General features: G+C 46.0%; 1 protein-coding gene across 2 annotated transcripts in view; it reads left to right on the forward strand.

The window, feature by feature from the left end:
* Spock1 (SPARC (osteonectin), cwcv and kazal like domains proteoglycan 1) overlaps window positions 1-26,852 on the forward strand; it is a 503,404-nt gene that overhangs the window by 336,010 nt on the left and 140,542 nt on the right. The window lies entirely within an intron of this gene.

Here is a 26,852-nt window from a genome sequence, read left to right on the forward strand (position 1 = left end):
CAAAAGTGCTGAGATGTGTGTGACTTCTTCCTGGGAGTCAGATGGGTCCTGCCCTTAAGTGTAGTAACCTTAAGTCATCACTCCATTGAAGAAAACTGCTTTTCCTGTCCCTGCAGCTACCAATGGCAAATAGCTTCTTGGCGAAGGGTGTGTCTTGAGCCTGCTTCCTCTCTCTGTGCTGGGGCTTTACCTTAACCCTGTGCTGGTCATTACTGTCTGCACTTTAGGATAGGTAATCAGACGTCCAGGTTTGTACATGGTGTTTTCCTAGGCACACCTCACTCTGAGCCTCACTCTCAGCTTATGTGGAAAGTAGTCTCCACCCCCTGTATCCAAGACATTATAATAGCTTTGTGCGTGGATATAAGGATGAGACAAGTGTGGATACAATTCTGTTAGGTCCTCCATGCCTGTGTAAATTTGAGAAGTAAACTTTGTGAGTCTAAATTTGTCTTTCTTTCCTCTGCCAAATGGGTTTACTGTGAAGACACCGCACATTTCATATGAAAGCTCAGAGAAGGTGATGGTGTGTCCTGGTGCTTTGCCATCAACGCCAGCCATTACAGCAGTTAGTGAAACAATTCTAATAGTTAGCATTGTCTGAACACATCTGGAAGCTCAGCCCGAGCCCTCCTTCCCAACTGCATCTGCTCCTGAGAAAGGGCAACTTCCCCTTGGGTTTTCTCTCTCTTTCCCAGTCTGAGTGTGCTGCCTTCAAGCCCTTGAGCGGGGTCTCAAGGACTGTAGTAACATTTCTGCTGCCGCACTTGTGACTTGCAGCAGGGAAGTTAGAGATAATGGCTGCATCTCTGATAATAGGCCTGTTCGTTCCTAGAAAACAACTCCAGAATGTGCTTTGGCTAAGATGGTGCACCCTTTTCCTTGGCGGGACTGGGGAGGTGGCCTGGCCCTAGGGGGGCTGTGTGTGGTCACTGTGGTCATTTTACCAAATCTCTCTCTCAGAAGTGGGGATTCACAGCCTTCGATAGTAGCCAATCGTGTAACTCCTCGGAGAGCCTTGGGTGCCTTCCCAGGTGGAGTATCTGTCCTTCCACATTAAACCTCAGGCTCCCCAGAGTCGGGGCAGATTATTGACAACTGCATTCCTCAATCAGGGAAGAGCTTTTTTTTTATTCTGCAAAACATCTATAGACAAGGCTGCTAGCCAAGCTGGCCCCGGCAGCTCAAGGGGAAAATCTTACCTCTAGACACTGAGAAGCGCTGACAGACTAGGAGGCAGCTTGGAGGCCCCAGTTGATGAGGAGAAGCCAGATGTAGGCTGGCTTGCAAGTGGATTAGGGGACAAGGTGAGGGAGATGCCTTGGACCTGGATGACCTGTGGCGCTCAAGTGGACAGAGAAGCTTCTGGGAGCGCAGATCTGTGGTTACAGTATTTCAGGGCTGACCAAACGGTTTTGTTGGGTGGTAGAAAGTGAGTGGCCCATCAGGCCTCCGTCTTCTGGATTCTTCCCCAAACTGCTGAGGTGTTCTGGAGGGGACCCTAATGCTCTATTCATGACCTTCTCAGAGAATTCTGTAAATTCTTTCACTTCTCCCTGCTCTTAAGCAGTCAGTGCCTTAGTTGTGGGAGGAGGTTGGTTCAGGGCCACGTGCTCCTGCTTCCCTGCTTCCGTCTCCATGGGATCACAAGGGCACCACAGAGTGCTGCATGCGCTCTGGATGGCTTCTCTTTGATGACTTAAAAATTCTCAAACTGCTTTTGGGATGTTAATTCTAGAAAATATTAAAAATAAATAGGAAGTAGGTCATGGCCACATTGTTGAAATACAAACTACTAAAATATTTCAATATGTTTTGTTTAGTCTTCTGGTTTTTCTTTTCTTGTTTGTTTTTTTTTTATTGTTGTTGTTAAAGTTTGTTTATTTTATGCATATTAGCATTTTGCCTCTATGTACATGCACCACATGTGTGCCTAATGTCCTGAGAAGTGAGAAGAGGACATCGGCTCCACTGGTACAGCTGACATGTGGGTGCTGGGAACCAAATGGGCCCTGAGCAAGAGCAGCAGTGCTAGTGACTGCCCAGCTACCCTGCAGCCCTGCTCTGGCTTAGTGACTTGTTTTTGTCAAGACTTTTTAGCCAATAGTCCATATACTTTATACATTTCCTGTTGATATTTATGCATAAACCCCTTATGGTACTGCACACCATGCTTAGAATTTTTAATTACACAAATGCTGTGTTAAAATTTAACTTGAGATGTGGGTCACACACATGCTACATCTAGAAAACTTTCAAAAGAAAATAATGTGAGATTTCTGTCCTTGGCTTTAAGACTTCCCAAGTATGACCTAGCAAATGAGATTGGACCCAAATTGAAGATGTCTGATGTCTGATGTTCTATACATATATCGTGTGTGTGTGTGTGTGTGTGTGTGTGTGTGTGTGTGTTAAAGTCCAGACATGCTGGGAGAAAATATTTCAGAGGATTTGCTTTACATATGTACATGTAAAAGTACCCTTATGCATGCCTATATCAGCTTCTTTTGGCGCCACAGATATTTGTAAGAACTTAAGGTAAGGTTATCAACCAGTTATGGCAGTTCCGTTATAATTAATACTATTCAGCAATAAACACACATAGGCTATTAATATATCAAATGACCCCATGATAATCAAATAGCAAAAAGGATCACACTCAAGCAGATAGTGTAGCATCTCCATCTCCTCTCTTCTGGAGCCAAGGGAATGATAAGGGACATAGACTACCTACCTGGGGTGACAGAAAGCACACTAGTTGCCCCGGGACTAGGACAATCTGAGAGTGTAGGCAATGACTACAGGTTTTATAGCTCGTGGTCATAAAGCAGATCCCTTGGGAAACAGAGAAGTCAGACTCCATCCTTGTGTGCCAGAGACTCCATTTGTAACTGAGTTTACTAGCAATGGGGAGGGGTGTGTTAGAACAACATCTCATTATTCATTCTTGTCATAGTTTTTCTTTTAAATCCCTTGGGTATTTTTAAGTAGAATATTGTCAAGGGGACAGAGCCAGCAGAGGGCTTCGGCAGCAGGGTGTCTCTGTTGGTGGGGATCATTGTTTCAGATCTGCTGCTCTGTGGAGTTGGGAGGAGGTGGGGGGGATGGAGAGGAGGTGGGGGAAGGGGAAGGAGGAGGGGGGCTCCCTGCCGAGGGCTGAGCATTGATTTTTACCTCTCTCTTACCATTGATTTTCATTTGGAGAATGGAAAATTGAAAGCATTTGTTTGGGCCCTTCCAGACAAACCACATTCTCTGATTCTGCAGGAGTGCAGCAAATGGGGGAGCAGACACTGGAAGGGAACTTGCAGTATCTAAGTGGACCCTTCAAAGCCTTGGGGAGCGGTGGGAACTCATCTATTTTTAAGTAAGGAGCGAGACGGCCCAACTTCCCAGAGGGCTGGGCTCCTCTAATATAATGGCCCTTCATCTCCGCTTCCTCACTATCTGGAATAACAACTAATTCTCTGTGCCAGCAAAAGAATGTAGATGCCATCTAGGCTTTGGGTACAGTAGACCAATCTCAGAGTTTTCTCTCTTTTATGTGAACTTGAATAAAAAGAATCAAAGTGTTTGGGGTCAGAGAGAAACACATCACAGGATGTGCCTCAAATACCAAACTCTCAGAGGATATTTGAAAGGATGAGGTTATTTCATCTCAGTTTTGTTTTACAACAAAGCACTGCCTCCTGCTACAGGGGCTTTGAACCGGTTGATTATACATACACATAGCTGTGGAGGCTCAGAAGGCACATGACCACGTGGAAGGTACTAGGCTCCCGGGTGCCTGGCTGCCTCTCTGATGCTTCCCTCATCAAGGCATATTGCCGTGTCTTGGAGACCACCTTCATTACTAGAAAACTGCACTGATGTGGCTTGGGTCCCTTCTGTGAGGAACCACATGGTGCCTTGGGTTCTGTTTTAAGCCTAGAGGATCTTCATGTGTGGTTTCTGGTCTGGGAAGATCTTGGTATTATTCCTCTACTGGTTATGAAACCATCACAGCTAAGTTTGGGTTCACCCTCTTGGGGGTTCATCACTTTGGTAAACAGAAAAGACTCCACTGTGGTCTGTCATCTGGTAAAGGCACTCAGTTTGTATATTCAGACCTCATACCAAGCACAAACCATGGAAGAAAAGGAGAGGGAAGCACAATGTTTCAACCCAGGGCACAGGCTGCTTACTGTGTTTCAAAGCAGGTTACATGGATGGATCTCACAGCTGTCTGGTGGGACTGTGTTATGTACCCCCAGGTGACCGAAGCAGCCACTCAGGTTCCATAAATAACTGCCCCAATTGCACATGGCCACTGAGGGGCAGATTTTCATCTGTGTGCAATTTCTCACCCTGTACCTATGTCACACAGCAGGGATTGGGCATGTAGTCAGGAGAGGATACCCGAAGATGATCTTCAAGGGGACAGACATTCTTCTCCTGGCCCCTGAAGTCCCACCATGCAGAATCCTTGACCCCTTTCTCCTAGTACCTGCCCTTATCAAGCAAACTGGTCTTGGCACTAGTATTTAACCTATTTCCTCTCTTCTATGCCCACACCCATTGGTCCAGCTCTTTTCTTTTCCTTCTCGATTTTTCTAAAAGTATTCACTTAAAGCACATGTCCCCTAAGTGTAGAGATGCTGAGTTAATTTATACCCGTGAGATCTTACAACAGAAACGCTGTCCATTGGTGCCCAGGATGCAGCCGTGCCTGCTCCTGCAATCCTCCCTGGGCACAGATTTGTACTCAAGCCCATTGTTTTCCTTCCTCTACAAAATTGGAGGCCCTGATTGGCTGATCTTGTTGACAGGGGCAGCAGAGAGTAAAAAGCAATTTATGTCAAAAATGTGAATAATTGCCTGGAATTTTTCGTCCCTTGGAGCAAGGGACAGCAAGTAAGGCAGACACTGCACTGTAAGGTATGTGTCACACTGCAAGGCAGATTCGCAAAAATCCAATGGTTTTATTGAAATTCTTTGTTTCTTGAGAATTTCATGCAGGAGTAATATATTTACATCATTTCTCCCCCTCCTCCCTTCCTTCAACCCTCTCACATCTCCCTCTTAAATTCAAGACTTCTTCAGTTTCTATTGTTTTACACACACACACACACACACACACACACACACGCACATCCTGCGGAGTTTATTTTATGTTCTGTGTATGTATTTGTGTGTAGGATGGCCACTTTGGATGGGGTAACCTTTCAGGAGTCATTTCTAGAGAAAATGGATTCTCCCCTTCTCAGCACCTGCAGGGTGGGGAGTGTAACTTTCCCTCATCACACTGTCCTAATGTCCCATCAACTGGTGTTGTCCCTATACAGGTGCTGCTAAGTTCACTACTGCATTGAGGTTTCATGGATTCCGCTTCCCTGCCATGTATAGAATGTTCTATCTCCCGGTAGGCATCCTGGTCCTGGGATTCTGATAATCTTCCCCCCTTTTTCTTTGATTTTCCTGGAGCCTGGTTAGAAGTTGCATTGTAGATTATCACTTGAGCACCCTATGTTGGCCAGTTGGGCAACTTTGTAACAGTCACCATCTGCTGCAGAAAGATGTATCCAGAGCTACAAAGATGCTCTTAATTAGCCGAAGCGTATTTTCTAGTACAATGTAGCACCCTTGTATTGTCTTTCCTCTTCTCTCTTCCTCTTAAAAGCCATACTCTCAATGCCACCCGGCTGCACAGGACAGGCTCAGCTGTCACAGGCTTCTAGTGAGTCTCATAGCTTGGTGAGGCAGCTCTGGGGTGTGGCCCTCGTCGGCAAGAACTCTGCCTCATTGTTAGCCCCTTTCTAGGTTCCCAGACATTCACTGCCTGCAGAAGTGTGTTCATCTCTCCCGTTGACTCTAAAGCACTGGCTCCGTGTCATTCTTTCTTTGAGCCGTTTCCTGTCTATAGGAGATGAAGAATGTTTTATGGTTGGCTTCCTAGGATGTGCATGTGCCCAGATGTTAAGCCCAGCATCTGTGGTGCTGAGAGGACTGGTTTCTTTGTGGAGCACAGGGTTGTTTAAGGACACCCTCCCATTTCCTGCCTCCATGTCTGTCTGATTGTGGTGTTCAGTGAGCTCTGGCTCTGAATGCTGCTTCAGATGTTGGGAGTATAGGTGGTGTTTCTGTGTCTGCTTATTAAGCAATGTACCCAGTGGCAAATCTCTAGCTTCAGAATTCAGTGTGTGAGAAAAAAAGGGGGCTGAGGTGGGTGTGCCATTTTGAATAGATAATCACTGGGTATGGGTTCCTTGTGGGATCATGTCATTGCTGAGGGCACGCAGGTGTGGATCACATGACCACGCTTACACATCTGTTCCTGCTCATTGTGAAATAAACAAGTTTGAGCACCCTGTGGTAAACTGAAGTTAATGCTCATCACCCATCCTGAGGACACGGGTTATGGGGACAGATTAGCAGTCAGATAAGCATGATACATGTAGTCACCCAAAAGACATGAACAAAAATTATAAGGTTGAAGTTTCTCATTGTTCCTCCTTTCTATTTTAGTTTCCTTAAATGCGCTCTTTTTCCTGTATTATCATGAATCTATTTTGGCCTGCTGATCCTCATCAGAGTCCCCACTCCTCTGCTTTCAGTTCCAACTGTTTCAAACCAGCTTAATCCAAGCAGTGGATCACAAAAGACAATTCTTTATGGGCATCAGGCACTGTGGTAGAACCCATTCTGAGCACTGACCTTACAGATCCTTAGGCCAGAAAATGGGATCAGGATGAGTTAGATGGATTTTAAAATTATCTTTAGAAGGACTTCATGTTTTAAATAGAATGTTCCCAAGCTAATGTTCTGTCTTTAATGTTCTCCTTGGAGAGGGCAGGCAGAGGGAGACGGCCCTCGTGCACAAAGAGACAAGAGCGATGATGTTAATTAGTTTGAGGACCTTGGTTCTGTTCCGGTGCTTCTCGTGAGCAATGCTTTTCACAGATCCACGTTGAACCTGTGTGCTTCCATTATCAGGTGGGAAAAGGACTCTGGCAACCTGCCTCACCTCTCATCAGAGGCTTTCATGGCTCTGATGCTTTCCTGTGAGCTGTAGGGCGAACAACAGTGGGCGGTGGTCAGATTCCCCAAGAGCAGCGAGATGGGTCAGTCGTAACTGTCATCCTCAGAGATGCTCAGGATTGCGTAAGTTCAGATGCGCAGTGTTCTAGATCATGTCATTGTCGCCTTCATCTCTTTGACTGCTGTAACAGAATGCCAGAGGCTGGGTAACTTACAAACAAAAGATTTTTATCTCTCAGATTCTTTTTTTTTAAATTATTTATTTATTTTATGTATATGAGTACACTGTAGCTGTCTTCAGGCACACCAGAAGAGGGCATTGGATCTCATTGCAGATGGTTGTGAGCCACCATGTGCTTGCTGGGAATTGAACTCAGGACCTCTGAAAGAGCAGTCACTGCTCTTAACTGCTGAGCCATCTCTCCAGCCCCTGTTTCTCAGATTCTTCGAGCTGTAAAGTCCACAGCAGGTGCCATGCCTGGCGTGATCCATTTCCTAGTTTTTAGAGGTTCTTTTTTTTTTTTTTTTTAGTCAGACTCTTATGTGGCAGGAGAAGCCACCGATACTTCCTCAGCCTCTTTTTGAAGTTACTAATCCAGAGCTGGAGAAACACTCAGTGGTGAACACCAGTTGCGGCTCTTGGAGAGAGCTTGGTTTTAGTTGCTAGTACCCACCTTGGACAGCTCAGGACCACCACCACTCCAGCTCTGGAGGATCATCTGGCATCTGTGGGCATTGGGCATGCTGCGCATACATCCATGTCACTCACACACATAAACTAAAAATAAAAACATGAATAAAGAACAATAAAGCTATTAGTCCTGCTCTCCATACCCCACCACCTCCCAGACACCCCACATTCAAATACTTTAGCATTGGGAAATTCAGTTTCAAGATGGAGAGGCAGCAAAAACATTTACTCTCTGTTTTCCATTCTAACCCTGGCTCTCCCTAGTTCCTGTCTTCACTCGTTTCAACTCATTTCGAGATCAACTTTAAAGTCGAATTCCATACTGTCTAGAAAATGCAACTGGATTCAGTAAGGCCCTGGGTCCCGCTCCCCCCCCCCCCCCCCCCCCCCCGTGACTGCTCACCACTCCTGAGCCTGTGAATGAACATAGGCACTCCTGAGAAGGCGCTGGGACAGAGCTAAGGCACTTGATAAGCATTCTTTTCCAAAGAGAAGAAACCATATAAAAGGGACAACAGAGCCCACACCTACACAGCAAACTAGATGTTGAGCACATGCTTTTAACCCTAACCCCGAGTTAGGTGGATGTGGGAAAACTTTTGCTAATTACATCCAAAGTCCACCATGACCAGATGGCCTCTGAGCTCAGCAGCGGTATGGAGGGCTTCCTTCATTGCCAGGGCTTCTCTGCTGACCTTGTCTGTGGAATTATAAGGACCTTGTCTGGGGGATTCTAAACCCCTATGCATGCCTCTACCTGAGGCACGTCATTCGACCTTACTTAGATTACAGGATCAATTTCCTTTCTCCTGATAAGAGCCCCCTCAGCTAGCACCTGAGATTACTGAATGCATCCCCATGTTAATGAGGCATTCCAGTCCCCCAAGCCCCCAGCCAATGACTTTTGCCATCCTGGATATTCCTACACTCAGTTCTCCAAAACTTTGTAAGCCTTGAGTCACCTCCAAGTAATGTTGATCTGCCTCCCTATAGAAGGTCCCAGTGTGGTTCATTCACCTTACAGACTCACAGGGCTTCTGAGTCCCTGCCCCCCACCCACCCAACTCATCATCTCTGCTTCCATTGCCCTAGTGGACTATATCAGCTGGCCGATGATGATCCGTGAGAACAGGCAGAACCACAGGTGGACGTGGGACGATCTCTGAGGCCTGCTGGCTTCTAGCCTAGGCAAGTAAACATCAATTCCAAATTCAGAGAAAGACCTGCTTCAAATGACAAGATAGAGAATTCTAGAGGAGACCCTGAGGCCCTCTTGTAGTTTCAACTGCATAGCCGCATACCTGTGTGCATGTACACAAGTACACACACACACACACACACACACACACACACAATGATGATGATAATAATAATAATAATAATAATAATAATAATAATAAACTTTAAAAAAAACAATATCATTTTGAACTCATTGCTCTGACTTTAAGGCCCACTTGGACAGAGGTCCTTCAGAGATTCTCCAGGGTAGGCACCTCACCTCCTGGACTCACATGGTTATAGTATTGCCCCCTTCAATCTTTGCTGGGAAAGGGTTGAGCCCTGAGAGCCAGGTACCACCCCTTTCCCAGAATGACCCTGTCTGTAGGGTTCCTGCCTTTGGCTCCCTGGCCTGGCAGTTCACACCTCTGGAGCTGCTGTATAGGTTTATGGGACATGTGTTAACAAACACTGATCTAATGAAGGTTCTTGGTGGTCCCATAAGGCCTACGGGGGCTTCCGCACCTTGAGCTGGCATGGGAACATAGCTATAATGCTTTCTTAGAGGATGTTTTGGTTAGCAACTCTTGGCTTCTGTTATCATAGCTAGCTAATCTCATTTCCTTCACAGTGCTTGGTTTCTTTTAGCATGCTAACCCACACGCTCTCCTTAACCAGGAGCTGCTTGGCCAGACCTTTAGCTTTTTGTCTTTACATGAGCCAAGAAAGTTGCAAATCTTCAAGTTCAGATGCCTTTCAATGAACATTTCAGACTTTAAATCAAGGTACATAGAGCAGTCAGGAAGACGTGGCTAATTCCACGGGGCTTGGCTTTTGTATTTCACCAGCCAAATATCCACTGTCAGTGTGTTTTCAAATTCTACCTTCCAGAAGGATTAAGACATAAACACTGTCAGCCAAGCTCTTTGCCACTTTAGAAGGACTGTGACCTTTCCTCCAGTTTCTGGTAGCATGTTTTCCATTTCTACCTGAACCCTCGTCAGGACAGTGTGCACGTCTGGATTCCACCAAAGTTTTGTCTGGGTAACTGAGGTTTTCTCTGAAAAGACCAGGGCTTTCTGTGAAGCTGTCTTCTTTTCCTTTTGCCTTGTCAGAGTTTCCCATAACAACCCAGGTCTGGTAATAGGACTTTTCCTGGCTCGAAGGCTTCCAGACCTCGTCTACAGTATTAGGTCTCATTACAGAGATACCACACTTCTTTACACCAACTCTCTGTCATAAACAAAGCACCATAAGCGAGGTGGCTTATAAACAGTAGAGAAAAGACACTTCCAGTTTAAAGACTGGGAAGTCCATGGTGCAGGTTCCAGAACACTGGGGGCCTGGTAAGAGTCCGTTCCTCCTAGACAATACCTTCTCGTTGGGATGTCATGTGGTGGAAGGGCTCCCTGTGTTTTCTTTTGCAAAGTTTTTAGTCCCATTTGGGAAGATGGAACATCCTTTGATCTAATCACCCCTCCAAAAGGTCTTATCCTGGTGGGAGTTAGAACTTTCATATATGGTTTAAAGGAGGGCACACATTTGGTCTATAGTGCTTGTCACTCACACTAAGATCTACTCTGATTACAGTTTCCTCTTTGCTAGGTGTGGGAGTTTAAATAAGACTGTCCCCCATAGGTCCCTATGTCTGAATGCTTGACTCCCAGTTGGTAAAATTGGAAAGGATTAGCAGGTATGGCCTTACTGGAGGAGGTGTGTCACTGGAGGTGGGCTTTGTGGTTTCAAAAGCCCATGCTAAGCCCCATGTCTCCTTTTCTGCCTGCTGCTTTTGCATTAGGATGTAAAGCTCTCAGCCCCTGCTCCAGCACAGTACCTGCTTGCCACCACAGACCCTGTCATGGTGATAATGGACTCATCTCAGAATCTTCAAGGGAGCCCCCCCCCCCCCCCATCATAGTGTTTCTTCACAGCAATGGAACAGTAGCTAAGACACCATGTTTCTCTCAGTGGCAGAGCCCAGATCATCTCTGTGCATCAACTCTATGAGGACACAATCTACTTGCTTCATTGTCCCCTGTGCCTGACTCAGGATGAGGCAGGTGATAGGTGTTCACATATATTTTGTAGGTAAATAGGTCAGTTAAGGTAGAAGCTAGAGAACTGAAATCAGGATAATTTGCTCAATTAGGAACTGGAAAATCAGCTGTGTTATAAAATGGTGCCCGAGGGGAAGATTACTGTGATGTGAGAACAGAGCCACTCTCCCATGTTTTCTGTACAGAACTCACCACATATCAGTGATGATTTGTTCTCTGAGAAGAGCTTGATTCCAGGGTACTGCCCCTGTCTGATCTGTGACCAACTTCTCTCCAGGGCTCTGCCCCTCTCTGACCTGTGATCTATTTCTCTTTAGGGCTTTGTCCTTGTCTGACCTATTACCTACTTCTCTTTAGGGCACTGCCCCTGTCTGACCTGTGACCTACTTCTCTCTAGGGCTCTGCCCCTCTCTGACCTATGATCTACTTCTCTCCAGGGCTCTGCCCCTGTCTGACCTATGACCTTCTTCTCTAGGTTCTTGTCTCATTGTCCATCCTGTCTCTGTGTCTAGTGATGAGACACAATTGAAGGTCAACTTCCCTCTGGAGCTGTGGGACAAGATGTCATTCGTCTCTTAGAGCTGCTCTTTTGCATTCCTCCCGGTGCTGAGGAATGACCTTTGTACCCACCTTAAGAGAGGAGGCAAGGAAAGGACCTGGCACTGAATATTCTCCATTCCAGTTGTCTGTGCCAAGGCCTGCGTGGTTCTACCAACTCCTGAGCCCTCATAAATGTCCAACTTTCATTCTTAAGGACTGTGCGACCAGGAAGATTGTAGACTCCAGACTCTCCTATTTCTTTTTTCTTTTTTCTTTTTTTATTCGATATATTTTCTATTTACATTTCAAATGATTTCCCCTTTTCTAGTCCCCCCACTCCCCAAAAGTCCCATAAGCCCCCTTCTCTACCCCTGTCCTCCCACCCACCCCTTCCCACTTCCCCGTTCTGGTTTTGCCGAATACTGCTTCACTGAGTCTTTCCAAAACAAGGGGCCACTCCTCCTTTCTTCTTGTACCTCATTTGATGTATGGATTATGTTTTGGGTATTCCAGTTTTCTAGGTTAATATCCACTTATTAGTGAGTGTATACCATGATTCACCTTTTGAGTCTGGGTTATCTCACTTAGTATGATGTTCTCTAGCTCCATCCATTTGCCTAAGAATTTCATGAATTCATTGTTTCTAATGGCTGAATAGTACTCCATTGTGTAGATATACCACATTTTTTTGCATCCACTCTTCTGTTGGACTCTCCTATTTCTAATGTTGGACTCTATCCCTTGGCCTGTGTTCTTTGCCTTTCTAGCTCCTAGAACAGCAGTGAGGCCATGCCACCTACCTAGCAGCAGACAAGCTGGGAGTAGGGTTAGTAGCATTTCATCAGTCTGAGATAAAAGCCTAGAACATTCCATCTGTTGAGGGATGACAGATGGAATGCCCACCTCCCCAAGGGACCTGAGGACTGTGACCTCCACTCTCTACTGTCCTTGAGTCCAACATATACCTGTAAACCAAATGGACTGGGCCATGGTGGGGCAGGGTTGCTGCCTATGCCTGTTCTCCAATTGAGCAGTTTCATCAGGTGCCAGTTTCCTCCCCTTATGTTATGAGGGAAAGTGGTCTCATTGCGATGACCTTTGTGGTAGTCTTGGGTGGCCCTTTGATGGTATATGCAAATGCTTTGCTTCAGTTGGTTCTCAGAGTGGTAGGAGGTAAAGACTGCTCTAGCATAGTGTGGGGTAACGGACAAGCACTCCACCCAGTGTGCTTTTGCAGCCATTACTAGGTGTCCGTCCCCGCAAGACTGCCAAGAAGAACCACTTTGGAGATGGTTTCAGGGAACAGCATCTGCTTTATTGAACTATGCAATCACTTACATGAAACAGTTTTGAGGTAGCAGCAACATAATTTTATGGCTGGGGGTCACCACAACATGAACTGTAGTGAAGGGTCACAGCATTAGGAAGGTTAAGAACCATGGACACTTACCTAGTAGAAGCCTATCAACTGTGACTGCTCAGCACATTCTCTTGGGTTAGACACCACCAGGGTCTCTGCAGAAGAAGAAGCACATCAAGAGGGACTTGGAGAGTGCAGACTCATCAGCAGGCCAGCCGCGGGCTACTCGGAGTCTAGTGTTCTGACATCTGGGCATGCTCAGACGCATGGTGTGCCATACTTCTCATTTAGAAGAACAGTGTGGCAAGCTGGCTGGCTCCTGGGGTCTGGCCTGCGTTTTCTCCTACACGGTGCCTTACTACTGGAGGATAGACTGGCCATTGCTGACCAGCATTTCAGCCTCACCGACCGTTCTGATTCCATCTTGTCAATCCCTTTCATGGAGAAGAGTCAACTTAAAGATTCACACATCAGAACGCTTGATGTACTTGATCTCAGCATTGAAGAAATAAAGACATCCCTTCTTCAAGTGACCTCTGAATTACGCAGAGCTAGAAGCCTTCCTACTCAACCTTTGCAAGGCAGCATGAATGCCTTTAGCTCCTCTGGTAGAGCATATAGGTTATCGTTTTCGTGGTAACTTCTTGGCATTAGTCTAGTTTCTACTCTGAAACATGGAGACACACAGGCACAGCAGTGCTAACATATGCTGGAGTAGCCAGTCTCTCCTTGTGAAACAACTGGGAAAAGGTGTATGTGGTGTGTGTGGTGTGTGTGTGGTGTGTAGTTAGGTATGGGGCATGTGGTATGTGGTATGTGTGTTGTGTGTGTTGTGTATGTGGTATGTGTGTGGTGTGGTGTGTGCTGTATGTGTGGTTTGGTGTATGTGTTGTGTATGTGCTGTATGTGGTGTATGGTAGGGTATGTGGTATATGGTGTGTGATATGTGTGGTGTGGTATGTGGTATGTGGTATGTGGTATGTGGTATGTGTATGTGTGTGTGTGTGTGTGTGTCTGTGTATATGTATGAGTGCATGAGCATGTCTGTTCATGCACAGGCAGCCAGGAACACCAGGGAGACATGCTTAAAGGGAAATGAAGAGGTACCAGAGGCATTCTGTGAGAGGAATGCAAGTGAGCTGTCCCTAGGAATAGATAGGGAGATTCTGAAAGAAGCTACATCTAAAACAAGGGAGCTGAGCTTCGTTTCAGAAAACTTCAACCAGGAAATTCTCTCCAGTAAGGACCGCAGAGATGAGAAATACTATTATGTGTCTTTATCCTCTCCCATCTAACACCAGCTGTAAAGAAAGCTCTCAGATCCAGGGCTGCTGTGTGCAGATGACAGAATACATGTTTTTAATGGTGTACTTCTGGAGAATGACCCAGTGGTGATGGTTTGTGGGTAATAGTGTGCAGCTGCTGAGTGCTACTCAAACACCTTGTCACAACCAGACTCAATTGTTCTTAAACATGTCGTGTGTGTTCTGTCTCATGGAGTGGGCTTTGAATACAGTTAGACAATTGGTTGGTTATTCTCATAACATTTACACCACCTCTGTACCAATGGGTATATCTTGTCATCAGTCAGTGCTCTGTCTCACAGGGTTTGTGACTGGGGAAGATGGCGTGTGACTCTTCTTCCCTAGTGGTGTGCACAGACCCTTTCTTTCCTCACTCTGAGCGCCAGCCAAAGGGGATGAAGCTCTCAGTTGACTTCTTCACAACCTTTCACTTATCTCTACACTGGCCTTTCCTGCCAAGCTCTTGGGGTTACGAGGAAGAATGGAAATAGTAGTGCTCTGGGGGAGTCTATGGGACCCCACTGACCAAGAACTTGAAATGAGGTAGTTCATCCCTAGTACTGGTCTTTGTATTCAATGACCTATCGTGTTTGGGTGAGGGGCTGCCCCCCTATTATAGGATAATGTCATTAAAACTTCTTTGTGTATATATTTTGGGGAGATTCCACAGTTCTAATTTTCTATAGAGTATTTTCAAGTGTCTTTAGTGCTGATCTCTTTCTTCAGATCCCTACTCTACCCTGCCTTTTCCATTTCAACTTATTTAAACATTACCTGGACCCCAAATGCAGGATTGTCTAGGTCCTAGGCCCTACAAGAGAACCTAGTCCTAGTATTCTGTGAAATGGGCAGTATGCTTGTGCTGGCTGATTCTATGTCAATTTGACACAAGCTAGAGTCGTCAGGGAGGAAGGGGCCTCAACTGAGGAAATGTCTCCCTTCATAAGACCAAGCCCGTAGGACATTTTCTTAATTACTGATTGATATGGGAAGGCCCAGCTTATTGTGGGTGGGGCCATCCCTGGGCTGCTGGTCATGGGTTCTATAGGAGAGCAGGCTGAGCAAGCCAGTAAGTAGCACCCCACCATGGCCTCTGCATCAGCTCCTGCCTCTAGGGTCCTGCTCTACTTGAGTTCCTGCCCTGACTTTCCTCAGTCATGGGCTGGAAGTGAAAGAATGACGGTTTATCACAGCACTAGTAGCCCTAACAGGACAGTAGTAAACATTATTATTCCTATAGATTAGGGCATTTCTCTACCTTCACTAGAAGGGCGTCTGATTGCATTAAGTGGTGATTAATACAGAGACCCACAACTTGTCAAAGCGCAGAGACTCAGCCCTGAATGTCACGTCGGTATCATATTCCTTCCTTGCAAGGGGTCAGGGGTCATCATGGATGAGTTGGAAGAAAGACTGTAAGAGCCTCGGGAGTTAGATGTCTGTAGCAAACCAGTATCAGCCGGGCTTGACTGGTTAGCTGTATGCGTGATACTCACTGTGTCTAGGATTGGATGTGTAAGACCATCACAAGACAAAGCCAGATAGAATTCCATTGTGAATAGGGGGAAGGACTCTTGAAGTCCTACCCTATCTGAGGAGCAATTGTTAGCTGCTGAGGAGAGATAGGAGATGGTCCCACCCTTCTTCATGTGCAGGGAACACACTAAATGGACACAGGAGGCATTAAACAAACCAACCAAAACCAAAACCACATGAGTTTGAGAGGAAAAAATAGGAATAAGGAATAGGAAAAGGGTAGATTTCATTAAAAACCCATTAAGGTGTGGATATTAAATAAATATCTTTAATTGACCCGTTATGTCTAATGCACCCCTCGCTTTGGCTGATTGTCTCCATATTAAGGCAGATCACAAGCAGCCCCTACCAGGGCAGGGTGCTCCACCCCTGGTGACCGAGAAACAAACATAGACATTCGTTTCTTGCACACGATCCTCTCATAATTAATTGGTTTCAAGAAATGCAAGCCAATGTTTTCTAAGATTGTAACAGCGAAGCCCAGTGTGGAAATGCACACGCCTTGGCAATCCCGGTGCTCAGACCTCTGCTTGCAAGCACTTAGCTGGAGTTGTGTCAGCAAAACCCTCCCGGTCTTCCTGGCCAGGAGAAGGCGTATCCGGGAAAGTCACGACATCGCAGGCCCTGGGCTGCTTGTTCCATTTGCCTTTTTATGTGTCCAATGCCAAGACTTCTTCTAGAGTCCCAAGGCTTAAGGATGGGCTACTCTTAGATCAAGAAAGAAGAACCAGCGGCAACATTAACAGTTTCTTTTCTGTCCACAGTTGAGAAGTAGTGGATTTTTAAAACCCCTTTTCCTATGGGAATAAGGAAATGTCAACTCTGTTTATACTTTTTTCCCCTAGTAGCTTTGATTTAATTTTTTTTCAATTTTACTCTTTTTTAATTTTATGTGTATGGGAGTGTGCCTGCATGTATGTCTATGAACCACATGTGTGCTGTATATATGGAGGCCAGAGGAAGGTGTCAAGTGGTTGTACGTCACCACGTGACAAAGCCTTGACCCCCTAATCCTCTGGAATTGCAGCCAGCACTCTCAGGTCTGAGCCAGCTGTCTCTCCCACCCCACCAGAGAGCTTGTATTCTGCTGACTTGGCAGTTTTTCCTGATCAAAAACAATTTTACTTGGGGCCTGTAACTGTGTGTGTGGCAGGGGGTAGGGGGAGGGCAGGTAGAGAACAAATGTACATTTAAGTTTTTCATGTTCGCTCTGACAGCCAGGTTTAGGAGCCAGTTGATTTTTTAACTGACAGCTGTACTAGTCTCTGCTTCCCAGAGCCCTGTGGCCATTGGCTATGATCTGTCACACTCTTAGGCTGTCTCCAGAAGACTGGTGGCATTTATATAACCAGTCAGGCTGATGATCTTCTTCATCTGGTTTGGAAATACTGAAGAGTACTGAGTCTAGAGGCTGTCACCCTGGCCAAATCTCAGGACAAATATATTTGATTTGCAAGTCTAAAGAGATCTTGATTCAGGTAATGTCCCAAAGTGTGAATCACCAGAGGTCTGGGTATAATCAAGCATCCTGCCTTTTGTGTTTCTCTCTCTCTCTTTCTCTCTCTCTCTCTCTCTCTCTTGTGTGTGTGTGCATTTTGAGGTAGCTTATACTATCACAGTACTTACCGCATTGCTGAGGAAAGTTGCTAACTCACAATCCTCCTGCCTCCGCCCCTGAGCATTAGGAATACAGACATCAGGCACTATGCCTAGCTAGGCTAACAATCTTTTTCTTAACACACATACAAATTGTTTTAAAGCTAGTGTTCTGTGTGTCTCTGGTGTTTTTTGAAATATATATATAAAAACATTCAGAGAGGTAGCTAGCGCCCCTTGTGAGCGAACTCCCTTCTCAGAGAGATTAAGCTGCTCTGTGCACGATACTAAAATTGTTCTGAGCAGGGGCCGCAGAGAACGTGTTACTACACTGCCGGCTTTAGCTCACCATTTCCTGCTTAGTGCTTGACACACACTCATGTTTGTTGAAAAGGCAGACTGTCTCTGGATTCCTGGGTTGGGGTGCTTGGGCCTTCACTGTTGAGATCTTAGCTTTAAAGGAGTCAAAATATTAAGGTGAGCTCCCAGTAGCCAGGTAGGATGGTCTGCTTCTCGCTTTCCCCCCTGTGCCAGTGAGCACTTTGCTCTGCCTTCCCTCCACCTACCTTCCTCTAACGGGCAGATTTTCCTTCTGTTTTGACAGTCTGGGTTTAAAAAAAACATTTTCAGAAATAAGAAGAAACCAGGAGGGGGTGAGCCCAGTTTCTTTAATAACTCTCTAATAAATGCATTTCTCTTTTAGGCTTTAGGCCGATTAAGCGAACAGTATACAGTCCTAAGAATTTAAACAATGCATAGGTACAAAGACCTGCAAAGCTCAGTGTCTGATTTCTGTGCCCTCCACCCGCCCTCTGTCCTTTCAAGGATGTGTCGTGGACTTGACATGTCTTCTCACTCGTTTTCAGTTTGCTTGTACAAGTACAGCTTGAGTGGTGGTTTCACAAATTCTAGTCTAAGCTGTTGATTCCTCTTGTCCACAAAGGCTGGCGGTATCCTCAGCTGCCTTGGCCATCCTGCAGCCCAGGGGAAGGGCAGATCGGAAAGGCTCATGCTGAAGTGAGTCACAGTTGGGTTCCATCGCTGTGAAGAGACACCATGACCAAGGCAACCTTGGTAAAGGCCATGGGGCCGTGGGAAGGGCTCAGAGCCATCACACTGTGCCCGGCCAGCATGGAGGAGGAGGAAGCTATCCACTTAGTCATCTGGAAGGTCTTGTATGGATTCATCCTACCCAGGATGGTCTAGATGAGGAGAGTGACATCCTCTTCTGAAGGCAAACAGGAAAAGACTGGCTTCCAGGCAGTTAAGGAGAAGAGTTTCAAAGCCAATACCCACAGTGACACACTTCCTCCAACAAGGCCACACCTCCCTAATAGTGCCACTCTCTGGACCAAGTATATTCAAACCACCACATATTCCAAGATGCAAAACTTTTGGTTGGTCCCAAATCTACTTAAGACTTTTAGAGTAAAGGCCATTTGTGTTTGTGTTTGTAAGTATTACAGGCTCCAACTGGGGCTGGCTTGTCCGGAGGGTAGAGCTGGAGGGTGGCTGTCTGCTCAGTCTGGACCGCCCCCCCCCCCCCATCCCTCTGTCATGCCCAAGCCTTGATCTGAGATGCTTCATGAACCTCACCCTCATCATCTAGACCATCCAGGTTGGGATAAAGCCATACAAGACCTTCTAGATGACTAAGTGGATACCTTCTACCTCAAAGCTGGGCGGGTACAGCGTATTAGGTCTGAGTCTTCCCTGTTGCCACAGGTCTGCTTTGCCTAGGAAGTCTCCCTGCTCCTTGTCCCTCCAGATTTCCCTTGTTCTATCACAATTGTCTCCCTCTTGTTGCTGTTGTGAGGAGTAAATGTGACAGTGCATAAAGAATGCCTGGAGCAATGACTGTCACTTCTCAGAACCCTTCTTGGGCCATGCTATTTATTAGCAGTAGGAATGGGTCATATCCTTATCAAGGGTGGCATATTGAAAGACCTCAGTGAATGTTTAACAGCTCTTCTCATTATCACAATCTTGTCCCTTTACATTTCCAGCTTCCCTAAATGGCTTCTCTTTCATACCATTGAATACCTAGTGTCATAGGGTGCCACCTAATATGGAGACACTGAGAACCTAGTACCACAGGGTACCAGCTAGTCTGGAGCCACTGCCTAGTACCATAGGGAACCACCTAACATGGAGACACTGAGTACCTAGTACCTTAGGGTATCACCTAGCCTAGAGAAATAGTCTTTTTCTATAGCTCTGTTGCCTCATTAATAAATCTGGACTTGTTTGGACAGAATCTCATATCTGGAACCTTCTTGACTTGGAAGGGGGCAGCTCTTAAGCTCGTGCATGCTGGGATGAAGAATCTGTCATGTGGGAACCTTTCATAAAGGACAAAAGCCATTATGCTGTTCCCATGTAATTTTATAACACAGGATAATGACGGAAATAACCCTAACAACCAAGAAATCACAGCATCATTGTACATGACAGATTATTTCAATGGTTAACATGTTTTCATTTCAATTAGCATTCATTATTTTGTCTCTGGTTCAAAATAGCCACCGTGTCAACAATCTGGGTATCTCCCATCCCTGTTTTAGAACCAATTAGTTTTGATTTTGCAAACAAATTCAATTTTATTCTTGAATGGGCAGTCTGATATTAACATGAGAACAGAATGCATGCAGTCCTTTGACAGCAAACAAACACTGTTATTACCGGGGAGATATTGTCCATTGATGGCTTCTCGAACCTCTGAGCTGACAGGCTGGTCTCAGATAGGCAAGCAGAGGACAAAGAGAAGCCAAGGAATAAGCCTGCTGCTGATGGAGACTGATTATGTAACTTGGGTTTCTCCTGCTGTGAACGGTTCTAATGGTGGCCACACTGTGGGTGCCTAAGCCGGGAGCTGCATTTGCACCTCTAGATCGATCAATCAATCGATCAATCAACCGATTGATCGATCGGTATGTGCTCTGCCTCTTATTTCTGCTCTGGAGTTGCTTTATCCCTTCAGCAGCTGTTCACATGCAGAGGGAAGCCGTTCTACCACAGACACCCCACGTGGTTGCATGACAGGAAGAAAAGGGAACATGTCTACTGTATGTTCACTTATCTGCCACCCAGTCCCAGCCCTCCTTTCCTCCCTCCCTCCCCCTTGCCACTAAAATATTTTGACAGAAACTGTTGAAGTTCATACAGCAGGGTTATGTTCCTAAATTTATTTATTGCTGAGAAGCCAATGGCTCTGCCACCTTCATGCTGTGGGCCCTGACCACTCCGCAACAGCAAGTGAATTGCTAGGTCGTAGCTGATGTCCTCAGAATGCCTGGCTGCAGGTGTGTGGTGATGGCAGCAGGGAAGGTGGCATAGCTGAGGCCAAAGCAGGAACAGGAAATACATGGGAAGCCAACCGTGAAAGGTGACCTTTATGAGGACCTGGATAGGAACAACCCGGAAGAGAGTTGCCAGGATCTGGCCAGCCCATCCTAGTGGTCTCTCATCCAAGTGTGTGATTTGTACCTCTAGATTGAACTGTTCACACACATACAATAAGTATGGGTAGATGGGCTTGCTAGTGCATTCTATAGAAGTCTTCTGATGGGTGAGCCAAAGACCATTTTTAGAGCAAAGTAAATTCAACACAACATCCACATGCGGTGCTGTGTAGCCCTCTGAGCTTGTTATAAGTGGTTTCTGTCTGGGTGTAGCCCAGTAGCCTTCATTGACGAATTACATGCACTCTTTATATTTCTTTTTCTAGCTTACCTTTCTTTACCGATGGCACTAAACTTAGTATTTCTCACGTATTTAAAAGACTGTGTGTAACAAACGATGAAAATACAGAAAAGCCAGCCATTGTTCCTCTCAGAAACAGGCAAAGGAGGAAGGATTAATGAAAGTGGGCTTCTCAGAAACAGAAACCAGAAAGAAAGAACCAGTCACTGTCCTTCTGGAGTGTACGGTATCCTGAGGAAGACAGACATGAAAACACCACTTTGAGCTGCATTCACTCTCATCACTGGGTTTGATTAAGATGCAGTGTTGGAAAAACCTTGCTATGATTGACTACGTGTGTGATAGTCACAGGGCTGGGGAAGGGTTATGAGAAGTCACTGGATTAAAAGCTTGAATTAGAATAGGCATTTGTTGTGGAGTAGTCAGGGCCCACAGCATGAAGGTGGCACAGCCATCAGAAGCCACTGTCAAACTTAAAGCTGAATGCAACATAGACCAGACATGGATACTGCCAATGGCTGGCTGGACACGGAACCCACAGGCCCAGAGAGGAAGGCAGTGTGGGCGGGGCAGAGGGAGCGCATGGTGGCGCTCACACTTTCATCCTCTTACCCATGTGCTCTTTTGGAACAGACGCAGACTTTACTATTTGGCCAGGTGGAGTCAAAGTGCTTGTCTGGGGACTCTGACCTGGAAATGACTACTAACCATGGTGAAAGCTATCTGTGAAGGAGCCTCAGGAGGCTGCCTGGTGAGCTGACATGTGAGCTAGCCTTTGAAGAAAGGAGTATGGGGGTGGGAGAGAAATGTAGATAGGAATAAAGATATGTCCGGAGAAGGGTGAGGCGTCTTGAGCCAGAACCATCAATGATAGGTTCCAGAAACAGGTGAGTATGGGCAGAACAAAACCTGGTGGGAGTCCTAGTCAGTATGTGCATGTCTGTGTATACATGCATGCGTGTGTGTGTGTGTGTGTGTGTGTGTGCGCGCGCGCGCACGCGCGCATGTGGATGTGTGGACATACAGGAGAGAGTCCTAGTCAATGTGAGTGTGTGTGTGTGTGTGTGTGTGCACGCCTGTGTGTTTGCATATGTGGATGTGTGGACATACAGGTGGGAGCCCTAGACAGTGTGTGTGTGTGTGTACACATGTGGATGTGTGGACATACAGGTGGGAACCCTAGTCAGTATGTGTGTGTATGTGTGTGTGTGTGTGTGTGTGTGTGTGTGTGTACATGTGGATGTGTACATATCCAGGCTGGTGACTAGGTCTAAGCAAACAGTAAGACTATTAAGACAGGCTGTGGCAATTTACCACCAAACTCAGTCTTTAGGGTGACCAAGGAGACAGGAAACGAAGGGTCTCGCCCATGAGAACCACGTGATCATGTATGTAGTTAGGAAGCATTCTTGTCTTTCAGAAACATAAATGCTGAGGAATGTGGTAGACTTACTACAGGAACACTGAGGGAAAGCAGTTCAATAAACAGCAGGAGTGCTAGTGGTGGGTGTCCTGCTTGTCTGTCTATAGGGGACGCATAGGCCATGGTGGTGGGTGTCCTGCTTGTCTGTCTATAGGGGACGCATAGGCCATGGTGGTGGATGTCCTGCTTGTCTGTCTATAGGGGGCACATAGGCCATGGTGGCAGATGTCCTGCTTGTCTGTCTATAGGGGGCGCATAGGCCATGGTGGCAGGTGTCCTGCTTGTCTGTCTATAGGAGGTGCATAGGCCATGGTGGTGGGTGTCCTGCTTGTCTATCTATAGGGGGCGCATAGGCCATGGTGGTGGGTGTCCTGCTTGTCTGTCTATAGGAGGTGCATAGGCCATGGTGGCGGGTGTCTTGCTTGTCTATCTATAGGGGGTGCATAGGCCATGGTGGTAGATGTCCTGTTTGTCTGTCTATAGGGGGTGCATAGGCCATGGTGGTGGGTGTCCTGCTTGTCTATCTATAGGGGGCGCATAGGCCATGGTGGTGGGTGTCCTGCTTGTCTGTCTATAGGGGACGCATAGGCCATGGTGGCAGGTGTCCTGCTTGTCTGTCTATAGGTGTCTCAGAGGGCTGTGGTGGTGGATGATCTGCTTGTCTGTCTCTGAGGGTTCATAGGCCAAGGTTCTCTTTGTAGTGTTATCAAGCTGGAGGAGGTGAGGCTACCTCTCTGTCCTCCTAGGTAGAGATGAGTCAGCCCAGTGGCCAAGGAAAGGTTGACAGATCCTCCCTCCAGACCAAAGACTGTGCCACCGGTGCTGGTAACTGTCTGTGACACAGGGCATCGTGTTTCTATCAAGACTGCTTTACTGGATCTCACTCTTTATTGTTTCAGAAATTGAAATATTTGAGTAAGAATTCCTAGTCACTTGCCTTGATTGAGTCAGTCATCTTTTTGTGATTTGTACTGGATTGGAGTGATCCAAATGTACACAGACATCAGGAAAGCTAGCCCCCTTGGCTTACATCAGTGGCACATAGCTTGCCATTCTTGGCTTCTGGAGCAATACCACAGGTTGAGTCCCATTTCCATTACTGGGCTAAAATAAGGAACACCCAGGATTGCCCCCATCTTGCAGGGCTGTCAGAGTCTCTGGAATCAGCAGAAGTTGGAATGGTATAGGCTTTGTATTAAAAGTCTCCCTGGCATCTGAGTCAAGGTCTAAAGGTTCTACCTAGACTGATCTATGACCATCTGGAGAGAAGAATACTCTCTTCTGCGGGAAGAGAGTTAGTGTGCTGTGTTTCCAAAAAAGCTGTTTATGTAACTGAGCCCTCCCAATGAGCATTCTGATCCCCAATAGGAGACTTGAGTCATTCTGGATCATTGTCATGGTTTCCTGGGACAATAAATACGATGCTCTCCTTGATCTCTTTCAATTTAATGGCTTCTCTTTATTAACTGTTGTTACATACATACACACACGCATATTTGCAGACATACACACAAACACACACACATACACATACGCACACACACACAAACACACAAACACACAAACACACAGCCCTAAATATAACCTGCTCGGTCTGTGTAACAGAAAACTTCAATCAATCAAAGTGTAGAGTCATGCAGTCCATTAACAATGAATGCAAGCACAAAACCCTCTCACACCCAGGGCTCGGGGAACATTGGAGACAGAGGTGGAAAGACTTTAACAGCCAAAGGATCAGGGAGGTTTTTGTGACTCTGTGTCTCCCACTAGTGTAAAAATGACACCCATAAAGCCTCACTAATATGGCTGTGTAAACCAAGCTGGACAAGGGCAACAACAAAAACACTCTGTACTGAACATGGGCCCTAAGCATCAACCCTTAGGAGTTGCTGAGGGTGGGATAAATCACCTTCCCCAGGGACGTGGGCAGCAGTCAGCTGTTCATTACCAAGCAGTCAGCTCTGGACATATGCATGCAAGTAACGTTATCAATATCAGTTTTAAGGCACTTGATCTATCATTCAGTAAGCTTGTGGCTAGCTGCACAGTGACAGCTACATGCCAAGCACGTACAAAACCTCCACCCAGTAGTGATACCTTAAACATCACGAGGTGCCATAACTCTAGTAGGTACCAGCCACACTCCCCTCCTTGCCTCCCTTCAGGACTTTAATTTAATAGTGAAGTTCAGGTTCAGAGACAGAGAACACTTGTCATTAGCTGGTGATTGATTGCTGGCTCCATCTTTGTAGTGGTCACTCCCCTCCCTCCCCTGCCTTTGGCTAAACTCCCTAAGACTTCTTTCTCCTGAAGCATCACTGCACCCAGGCATGCTCACTCCAGGGAAATCCTGATGACTTTATAGCTCCTTCTGGAAGCTCAGAACAGGAATTATTTCAGCCTTGTGGGGCCTAAACCTAAGAGAAGGGCTACCAACTGTAAGCATATATCCTTGTTTTTGCTGACTCTCGGTCAGCGACAGACAGTGTGCTGTGTGAATGATGATAAATGGGAGGTGCTCTGTTGAAGGAATTGTGGACTCTAATGTTAACCCTGTGCTGTAAGCCTGCCCTCGCCATGGTCTCACAGGAGTATATGTGCTGGTTGACTGAATCAGGCCTTGAATAAGTTAGACATGTCCTGCTGAAGAATGATAGCAGCCCTCAAATCCTTGTGATTCACAAGTTCAAGTGATGAGTGTCTTCCATCCACGATAGAGAGATAAAGTCAATATAGGTAGCTTGGGGACGCAGGCAGACCTCCAACAGCATAGACAACAGTGTCCTCAAAGAATTTTAAAGCTACTTCTCTAGGTTGGACTGAGATGGGCTGTGGTGGTTTGAACACAAATGGCCTCCATAGGTTCATATATTTGAAGATTTGGCCCCCAGTTGGTAGAACTGTTTGGAAAGGATTGGTGGTGTGGCCTTGTTGGAGAAGATGAGTGGCTGGAGGCAGGCTTTTAGGTTTCAAAAGACTAGCACCATTCCCATTACACTCTGCTTCCTGCTTGAGGGTGAAGATGTGAGCTCTCAACTCTAACCCTATGAAATGTCTGTCTTGGTTAGGACTACTACTATGAAGAGACACTATGACTAAGGCAACTTAGAAAGTATGTGCCTTGAAAACTCACAGTTTCTGGGTGCTATCATCCACATTCATCATAGTAGCTAGCATAGCAGCAGATATAATGCTGATGCAGCACCTAATAGCTTATATCTTGATCTGAAAGTTGGAGACAGATAGGTAGATGATAGACAGACAGACAGACAGACAGATAGATGATAGATAGTTTGGTAGGAAGATAAGTAGATGATAGATCGATGATAGGTAGATAGATAATAGAGGACTGATGATAGATCAATAAGTAGATAAGTAGATGATTGCTAGGTAGATAGATAATTGATGATTAATAGATCAATAAGTAGATAGGTAGATGATAGATCAGTAGGCAGATAGGTAGATAATATATAGATGACAGGTAAATAGATGATAGGTGATTTGTTGATGATAGATAGATAGACAAACAGACAGAGAGACAAACAGAGAGTGTGAGTGCCCATTAACTGGGATTCATGGGTTGAGAAACCTTAAAGCACATTCCTCAATGGCACTCCACCTTCTACACATCCTAATCCTTCCTAAACAATTCCACCAACTGGGGACCAAGCATTCAAACCTGGGAGTCTATGGTGGGGGCAGCGTTCTCGTCCAAAACCACAATCTATAGGCCAAATTAAATGTCTTTTCTAAGTTAGCGTGGTCATGGTGTTTTGTGGCAGCAATAGACTAGTAACTAAGGCATTGTCCAAGGCAAAGCTTCAACCTTGGACACTCTCTGAGGCCTAACCACCAATCAAATCCATGACTTCAGACAGGACTCTGCCTCTCTCAGAGTTTCCAGTTTCCTCTTCAGTAAAACAAACAAGGTGAATCCTGGGTGATAAAGACCCACCTAGAACTTTGTTCTCTGAGTCTTTGGTCGAAAGGTTCAGAAGTATTTTCTCTCCAGCCTGAATCTCTGGTAGCCTCAGGCAGCTGTGCTGTGGGTATGAACTGATTCCCTTTGATGTTGCTCTCAGGGAATTCTCCAAACACACACCCCTCACCTCCCTTAAATTACTAATGGATGTGTGAGGTAGTAGAAGAACCAGTTAGTGTTTGCTGTGCTTCTCTCCCTCCCCTCCCTCCCCCATTCCCTCCCTCTTCTCACTTGTAAGAGGGCAGCTCACCTCAGACACCACAGGAATGGGGGGCTGGGCCTAGCAGAGCTGATTCCTTCTAGCTTCATGGTTCTTAGTGGTTAAAGAACCTCCTGATTAAGGTCCCAATAACTTATCTTGTTTCCATGCAATGGTAACATCTTTCTTTAGAGTCTCATCTATTTGTAAAGCAATTGCAGTATCTG

Source organism: Apodemus sylvaticus, chromosome 14, assembly GCF_947179515.1.
Source record: "Apodemus sylvaticus chromosome 14, mApoSyl1.1, whole genome shotgun sequence".
Classification (NCBI taxonomy): domain Eukaryota; kingdom Metazoa; phylum Chordata; class Mammalia; order Rodentia; family Muridae; genus Apodemus; species Apodemus sylvaticus.